Source organism: Pteropus vampyrus, unplaced genomic scaffold (assembly GCF_000151845.1).
Source record: "Pteropus vampyrus isolate Shadow unplaced genomic scaffold, Pvam_2.0 Scaffold1000002382, whole genome shotgun sequence".
NCBI lineage: Eukaryota > Metazoa > Chordata > Mammalia > Chiroptera > Pteropodidae > Pteropus > Pteropus vampyrus.
In genome coordinates this window covers 101,391-109,802 of record NW_011916784.1, presented here as the reverse complement: position 1 = coordinate 109,802, position 8,412 = coordinate 101,391, and the positions used below count along the sequence as shown (strand labels likewise).

The window sequence follows — 8,412 nt, the reverse complement described above, 5'->3', positions numbered from 1 at the left end:
CTGGAATGGGTGTCACCCAGCAGGGGCATTTGGACTGTCGTAGATCAATAGTATCTGACTGAAAGGTGAGAACCCACCCCCCACCCCTCCGCCAGGTCCACCTTTGAACAAGTTGTTTATCATCACTCAGTTTCCTCTGTAAGGTGCCCCCTGACCTCTTGCTCCCCTATGGGGCAGTTGTGAGGTCCGCAGCGGGTAATAGATGTGGAAGCACTTTGTAAAAGACAAAGTTTTACCCTTCTTGAGCCTTGTGATCACTGTCAGGAATTGTAATCCTTGACCTGGATGCTTGGGCTCCAGAGATCTCCCTTCAAAGTGCCTCCCCTAAAGGGCCATTACCCTAGCCTCCTGTAAGACCCCTAAGGCCCTGCCTTAACCACATGACCCGGTCTCCTGATTTCCAGCTTGCAGAGATTGCCTGCAAGAACTGGAAGAGGCTCAGAGCCTGATTTCTCTTCTGCAAAGGTAAAGAATCTTCCCCTTCTCTCGGGTCCGCCACCCTCTGGGCTGCTGGACACCTTGAACTGACATGGAAGGGAGGGCAATGGGGTATGGGTGTGGCTACAGCCCTGGGGTGACAGACAGCAGGAGCACTGTGGAATAAATGTCGGGGATGGGGAGGACCCTAGGCACCAGGTGCCCACCCTGCAGGATCTCCTGGCCCCACGTGCCCCTGGCTGCAGCTTGTGCCTCCGTGTCCTGCAGCCACCTGGGAAGGCTCCCTGACAAAGGCAGCTTTTGTCAGAGCTCAGGTCAAGAAGCCACTGGTGAGGCGTGCAAAGCAGTTCCTGAGGGAGCCCACCAGCCCTGTGCAGAGCCTGTGGAAGATGCTGCTTCCGTCACGTCCCCGTTGGCTTCCCCAGCTCCTCCGACTGAACGCCTGCTACCTCTGGCCTCCTCCCTGTCACAAAGTCCTACTACCTATTCAGTTCCTGTTCATTCACACTCATTCTTGAGTGGCTCTCAGCCACCAGAGCCTTTCTTTCCGCTGGACGACCTTTCACCACAGCCACTTGCACTTTCCCCTTCTACCTCATGCCTCCATGATTCAGAGGCCCACTTTCCACCTCCAACTGCCTCCTCTGCACCACCACTGTCAGACTCCACTATGACATCTCCCCAGTGTGACTTGATGGCACTCCCACTCAGGACCATCCCACAAAGCTCATCTCCACACACACCTTGGTCGGCTTCTCCTGTCTCAGTCCCAGCCATCTCAGGCCTTGACTACTCAAGCTGTTCCATTTTAACCCCGTCTCAGTGGCAGGCAGCTGCCAAAGCCTTGTGCCTCTCAAACTCATCACAGTGCAAATCCCAACAAGAGCACCTGTCCCACCACTCACAAGAGGCCTTGCTCAGGAGAGACTCCACAGATAGAATGGTAGAGGCTGTTAGCCCCTCCTTACTCGAATCCGATGACCAGAATCTCCTGGAGATACAAGTCACAGAGAGAATCAAGATAAAGATTTCGAAGGAAAAAGACAAAGACAGATTATATCCAAAACAAATGAGCCCAGACTACCACCTGAATTCTTTGGGGAAAATGTTGCAATCACTAGGTGCTGAGCAGGACACCACAATCCCCCAACCCTTCTGGACCACGAAAGATAAGCCAGAGCAATTGCCTAGTCCTCAGCAGCTCTCATATCCTAAGGTCTTGGGGGACCATCTACAGCAAAAATACAACCAGCTTTTTTGGGGTCTCCCCTCTCCGCACAGCGAATCCCCGGTGGCTACTGCCTGGATCTCTGAGAATCCTTCCACACTACAGTCTCCCTCATTCTTATTCAATGGAATCTCAAATGCCTGCCCAATTCATCTGCAGGCTAAAGTACCTCCACTGCTTTCCCATTCCCAGCCCCTGCCCCAGCTGGAGTTCCAACCTCAAGCCTTGATTCCAACGATGCTGCAATTACAGGCCCCACCTCTGGCTCAGGCCCAGGCCCATTTCCAATCTTCTGTACAAATCCTACGACCTTCTTCTCCATCCCAGATTAGAGCCTGTGGTGTGTCTTGCCCGACAGCCCGGAATGAGCTAAAATCTCTCACCTCAACTGAGATTCAAAATACAGAATGGCCCTTGTTGCCGAAGCAACTAGAAAGTGGGTGGGCTCCACCGTCTGTGATCGAAAGATCTCAGGAAGTCTTTAATATCTTCACTCCCAACCTTCCCGAGGACAGCTGGGTGGGCTCCATCCTTCCTGAGAATTTTCCAATCAGTCCAGAGCTCCGGAAGCAATTGGAGCAACACCTCCAAAAATGGCTTATCCAAAACCGCTGGGAGCTACCTCGCAAGATACATAAATCTCTGGAACTAAGGCAGCTTCAGAGCGAATTACCAGGGAAATGTCCGGTAAAGGACAAGCATGGGGCCTCACGGCCCTCTTCCTTCACAGGTGAAAGCAGCAAGGATGCACAGAAGGTGGGGTTCCAGCTAAAGCAAGACATGAGCAAGGTCCCTAAAAACCTCTCCAGGTCCTCCGAAAGGCCTATAGTGGCATTTCAGGAAGTAGACTCTGAAGGGTCAGAAAATGACTGGATGCTTTTAAGAAAGGACTTGACAAGTGGTTTGCCGAGGAGCTTAGACAAAAATCTAGAAAACATCCCAAAAGGCCATTTAGGCAGGAATTGGGGGCAAACCAGCGAGGGTTTAATCCCCGTGAGTGTGCGTCGATCCTGGCTTGCTGTCAACCATGCTTCTCCCAAGTCCAACGCTCACATGGAAACCAGGAATTTGGGAATCTTAAAGGGTTGGGAACCCTGGGTGAACACCTCCCACAGGGTTTCCTTCCTCCACACAAACACTCAAAAGATGCTGGAAGCACATATGACAAAGTTTTGGGTGAGGCACATGTGGGGCCTGCCCCTCAAGCTCATCAAGTCCATTAATCACTTTACGTTGAAAAAGGTTCAACCCTCACCCACTCTGCAGTTTGCCTTTGCTCCCTCAGCTCCCTGTGTCCCTGGAGGCCACTCGATAGTCCAGCTTGCTGAGGTCCTTGGAAAACTTTCTCAGCCCCATCTGGGAGAGAAAGCGATAGGAGAGGAGTCAGTTCCCACCCTGGAGAGGCCTCTCCTGGCCCCCTTACCTGTGTGTGAGGAAATCCAGAGGGCCCTGGGACAGATCTCACTTGGTGATGACCATGGGACCACAAAGGCCTCTCTGGCTAGACAGGAGGGCAGGTCGCCACCTCAGGCCGTCACACTCACCTGGCAGAGTGGGACTGTGGAGTGGGCCATGAAGGACAGCACAGAGCCCAGTCCAGGTTCAACAATGGGCAGGAATGAGCCAGGAGGGAAGAGTGGTCTACATGCCTCACGAGACCCCAGCCATCAGGTAACAGTGCCAGAGATGAACATAGGATCCCAATCTTTGAGGGCCAAGGAAGCCAGGGAGGCAGGGAAGGCCACATTGTCCCCTGCTTTTCAACCAGAGTCTAGAGACATCTTGGGAACCAATGTGCTGACAAAGTCCCAAAACAAAAATGCACGTTTGAGTAGTTTAGAGGCTCCAGGGACCGGTAAAAGTCCCCTATACCCTAGAATGATTGTTCTCCAAGATCCAGGAGAGCCACGCCTTAACACAGAGGTGGTTAGTGAGTTTAAATCCAACGTAAAGGTACAGTCAGAGAACCTGCCACACGACTGTCCCAGACACAAGCCCCTTGCTACTGACAACTTGGCCTCTCAGGTGCCTCAGTGCCATCCCCAGGGAGTGCCCAATGGAAACAAGCTAGTTTTCCAGATGCTGTGTGGCCTCAAGGCAGCCTCAAGCAGCAGTCCAGAGCAGCAGGAGCCCAGGACCAAAAGATATCAAGGCTTTTGGAAGAATCAGAGCGAGATGCTTGTCCCTACTTATGAGAGAGAGGACTGCAGGTGGCCCGACCCAGGAGAGCATGCAGAAAAGCTCGAGAAATTGGGGACCTGTCAAGACAGGAGTATGAGTTCCTCTGCCCAAGCCAGAAAAACTGTAGGCTCTGTTGGGAAGAAATACCTCCAGCTGAAGAAATACCTCCAGCTGCTGCCAGAGAAAAAACAAAGTGTTTTACAAAGCTTCTTCAAAAGAAAAATGAGGATTTTCCCCCATAAAAAATTCCAAGGTCAAGATGCTTTGCAAAAGTGCAAGCCCAAATCAGCCACTGCCCAGAGCCAACAGTCAGTCAAAAGCAGATCAATTCTGGACAGCGAGAATGTGGAGGCTCAGGAGCTCATGACAGCTGTGGGACAGATTCTAGAGAAGAAAATGGCCATTCACCATGGACTTCATGCCACGAAGTTAAAGGAGCACAAACGGGAACACCCAGCCCCAGTATGTGTGTGTGTCTGCTGCCTTCCTTACTCCACAGAGCAAGCGAGAATGATGAATTACACCCCTCACAGTCAGGAGGCTGACTCCAAAGACCAAAATTGTTCTATCAGGAAAAAGCAAGTCAGACCTGCGAAGTCCTTGAAAAGTGTCAGATTCGATGATGAGCAGCTGGAAGTGAGTCGCAACCCATCCCTGGCCCCCAAGAAAACACTGTCTCCAGTCAGTGCCTGCCAGTATAGGCCAAGGATGCCGTGCACGCCAGGCCACCAACCACACTGCCCACGGCATTATCTTTTTCGAGGAAGGGTCTTGCCTGGTCCGTGCTTCACTAACCTTTTCTAGTAGGCAAATATGTCTCCAAGAAAAAAAAAATCAGTCCATGTAGAGAAGCGTTTTCTCATTACTACATTCAAAATATTTACTTTTCCCCAATATATGTTTTTCTCTCATAAAAGGGTGGTGTAGTGACTTCTCCTTGTGCTTGCTAGGTGTGTGCTTTGGCCTCGAGAAGAAAGGGGCATGGAGGGAGGCTGATCGTGGCATTGCGAGCTTACTCCTTACCCCAAGTCCCTTCATTGCCCCTGATATTTTCACAATACTTTCATTACTCAAACAACAAAAACTACTCTAAAACAAGACGAAAAAACCCATAAAAACTCCACTCGAGGATCTGGTTCAACCCATCTTTCTCCTGCTTCCACTCAGCTTTGAAATCGTGCAGCTGTAGGAAATAGGTTTACAGGGGCCTCACAGGGTTGGACATTCCCACTCAGGCTCCAAGAATTGTCAGGAAGTTTTGGAGTGGGGAGTTGCTGGGCCCTGAGTTCAGAAGCAAGAGAAATCTTGCCCCTGGATCTCTTGGGCCCTAAAGTCTCCTTAAGGTCCCTTCTCACTCTACTGAAGGCTACGATGAGGATGGCCTTGTGAACCCCTCTCAGCTTAGCCTGAATAAAATGTACAGCTCGCCCTCCCCCACCTCTGCCTTTCCCACATGTAGAGACCAGACAGATGGCACTTCCTGCTTTGCGTGTGTGTAGGTGTGAGCCTCAGGGAGGATGATGATGAGGGCTGTGTTCACTCCTGCCACAAATGAATGAATGGTCATGGTCACTGGTGACCTGCCTTTCCCTCTATTAACCCCAGGGGAGGAATTCTGGATGAATGGAACAGGGTGTGACTGTATGTGGGTAACTATCTGACAGTCGGATACCGTGAAATTTGGGTGGGATGTGGGTGAAGAATTGAAAAGGTTGGATCCAAGAAAGGAGGCAAAGTGACACAGAGTGTCCATAAATATGCAGCGACCGAGAAGCTCTGATGTCCCACCATCATCTATAGGTGTGGGAGGAGGGAAGGGGAAAGGGTCCCAACCTGTCTCCACCTTCTTCAGCTCTGAGATCACAGATATAAAAAAGCCACCTCTAGGGCCAAACCTGCAGAAGTAAAGCAAGTCAGGGACGGTTAATTGTCTCCACAATACAGTTTCTAAGCTTGCACATCCTTGTCTCCTGAATTCTAGAAAAGATGACTTAACAACAGGTGGAAAAGCCAGGACTAGAGAACTCAAGTGTCACTCCCAGTGTGGTGACCTTTACATAAACACATGGCCCAAGGTCTACTCCAGGGGAGAGTTGGGGACTTAAAAGGCTGAGAGACTGGCCTGCCATCATGTAGTAATTCTTATGTGATTCTAGCCTTGCTTATCCCAGAGCCCTGCAGGAGACAAAGACACCACACAAGATTTGTCACACGGGACGGCGGAAGTGACCTGTCCAGAATGGACAGTGCACTCCAGGATTGGTCCCTGCGTGGTCTGCTCCTTGTGCAGATTGCTTCCTCTCTGGCCCCAAGCCACACAGAAAAAAAGGGAGACCAGGAGCAATCTCTCTAGAGTGATTCTGCACTTTGTGCCACATTTGGCACACAGGGGTTCCAGCTCAGGGGGGTCCTTCCAGTGGTGGAAAGTCTTGTTCCAGGACAACCCTGATCTGATGACAGCAGGAATGCCTGTCAGAACCCCAATGTGCGGGACCAAAACCAGCGTTGAGGGGTGCAGGGGCATAGGTGTTCTCATGCCGCGGGATCTTCCTGGAGCTAGGTCCTGCCTCTGGGACCCAATCCTGAGCAGCCGCCGGGCTGCGCACAGCAGTGCAGCCTGCACCTATGGAAGGGTGGGACCCAGGGCAGCAAGTGCCCCAGGTCCGCAGGTGCTTGGGAGAGGGTGTCTCACAGCTGGGACCTCGAGCTTGGCTGTGCTCATGGGTCGTCTCAGGCACCGAATGGTGAATTCTGAGTGTGGGGGGAGCCGGACATGCACGCCATGCTCCTGTCAGCAAAGTACCAGAGTGACTGGGATGCTGACGGAAGCAGCAGCAGGACGGGGCGAGTCCCGCTGCTCATCAGTGGTTGCTCAGTCTTTCATAAGGCACAGTAAGGCCAGCTATAGAGAAACCCACACAGGGACCTCTCACACAGAGATGGCACACACAGACACCTCCTAACAGAGACTTCTCACACAGAGACCTACCTCCCGGACACCTCCCAAAAGAGAACTCTTCACACTGAGGTCTCACAGAGATGCCTCACAACAGACATGTCACAGACACATACAGAGACATACAACACAGAGACCTCACAAAGGTACCTCCCAATAGACACCTCTCACAGACACCTTCCAGAGACCTCTTGTTTTCCCACAGAGATCTCATAATAAGACCCCCACAGAGATGTCACAGAGACATCCCACAGAGACCTCCCACATAGCCTGACCCAGAAACAACACACAGACAGCACATGTGGCCTCACGGAAACCACCTGAGCACCACCCACTGACAATTCCTTCTTAGTGAATGTGCAACTCAGACAACTGACAGCAAAGAGAGGTATTACTTGTGTCCCCTTGAGATCCTCGAGACACTCTGACATTGTCAGGTCACCATCATACTAAATGGGGTTCTCTACTTGGAGAAATGCTTGGGAATTTTTGTTCTTTTGTAATGTCATTGCTTCAACAAAAAAATTACAAATTCCACATGTAGATTTGCAAAATTAATTATTCTGCAGGTTTTCAGTAGCTTGAGAATCGTAAATTTTAAACACGACTAAAACACTGTCATCCTCCAATGACAGAAAATCTTATTCGGTTTTAGTGATCGCAGAGCCAAATTGTATGACTGTCGCATATTTTTTGTTGTTGTTGTTGGGGGCTACACCTGAACTTGAGATGGCTTATTTGTTTACTTTGGAAACATAATGTCGATGTGCAACAAATGGATTCTAGGAATGAAATAAACCAGGAAAGAGGCATCTGAATGTTTACTCACTTCCCAGAGGGCTTGGTAACTACCACATTTTGCACATACAGTTTGATTGTGGAGTTTGTTTTATTTTTTAACAAGTAACAAATGTGAGGATTTTTTACAAATAAGTCAAATTCCTAGCAACATTCCTATTATATCATCTGACAAAATCATACGTAATATTATTTTTCTTAAAATGTAGTAATCCCTCAGATGATGAGATTACACATTTCTAGGATATGACACTGTCCTAATGTTCAGCTAACATACTTCAAGACAGGTTATTTTTGAGTAATTCTATGAAATCCACATTTTCTGAGAGTCAGGAGACAGTCTGGATCCTTTTTGTATTCATTGAAGAGCTAAAAAAGGACATTGTTTAAAATGATTTTGAAATATTACAAGATATATCTCTAAGTCTATGCTTGAGATACATACAGCCTAACAAAGTTAATGAGAAAGGCCATTTTAACTTCTGAAGACTGTACATTTAACCAACATTTGTATTATGATAGTAATGAAAGGCCTCACTTCTTATATATCCAGGACTTTCCAACGTGTGCACTTTGATAAGACCCCTCATTTCACACTGCTCATAACCACCCTGTTGTCCCTGCCTCGGTAAATCTGTTTTCATGACACCTGTCAAACATGTATCATTGGTTAAGTCTCTCAACTCATCCTTAGGGATGATAGCATCACAGTCCTTTCTCTAAGAAGAGCAGGGCTGACACGAGGACTGTTCTGACCTATTTATTTCAACAAGATATTCACTTTTTCTATTCTCCAAAATTAAAAAATGTA

At 49.3% G+C, this 8,412-nt stretch overlaps 1 long non-coding RNA gene and 1 pseudogene across 1 annotated transcript; both read left to right on the top strand.

Annotated features, from left to right (window-relative positions):
* Positions 1 to 10: 10 nt before the first annotated feature.
* Positions 11 to 7,615, top strand: LOC111735501. The gene is made up of 2 exons (XR_002778811.1): positions 11 to 465; positions 5,829 to 7,615. It is a non-coding gene; the product is annotated as an uncharacterized LOC111735501 (long non-coding RNA).
* Positions 464 to 4,690, top strand: LOC105311233 (annotated as a pseudogene).
* Positions 7,616 to 8,412: the final 797 nt, after the last annotated feature.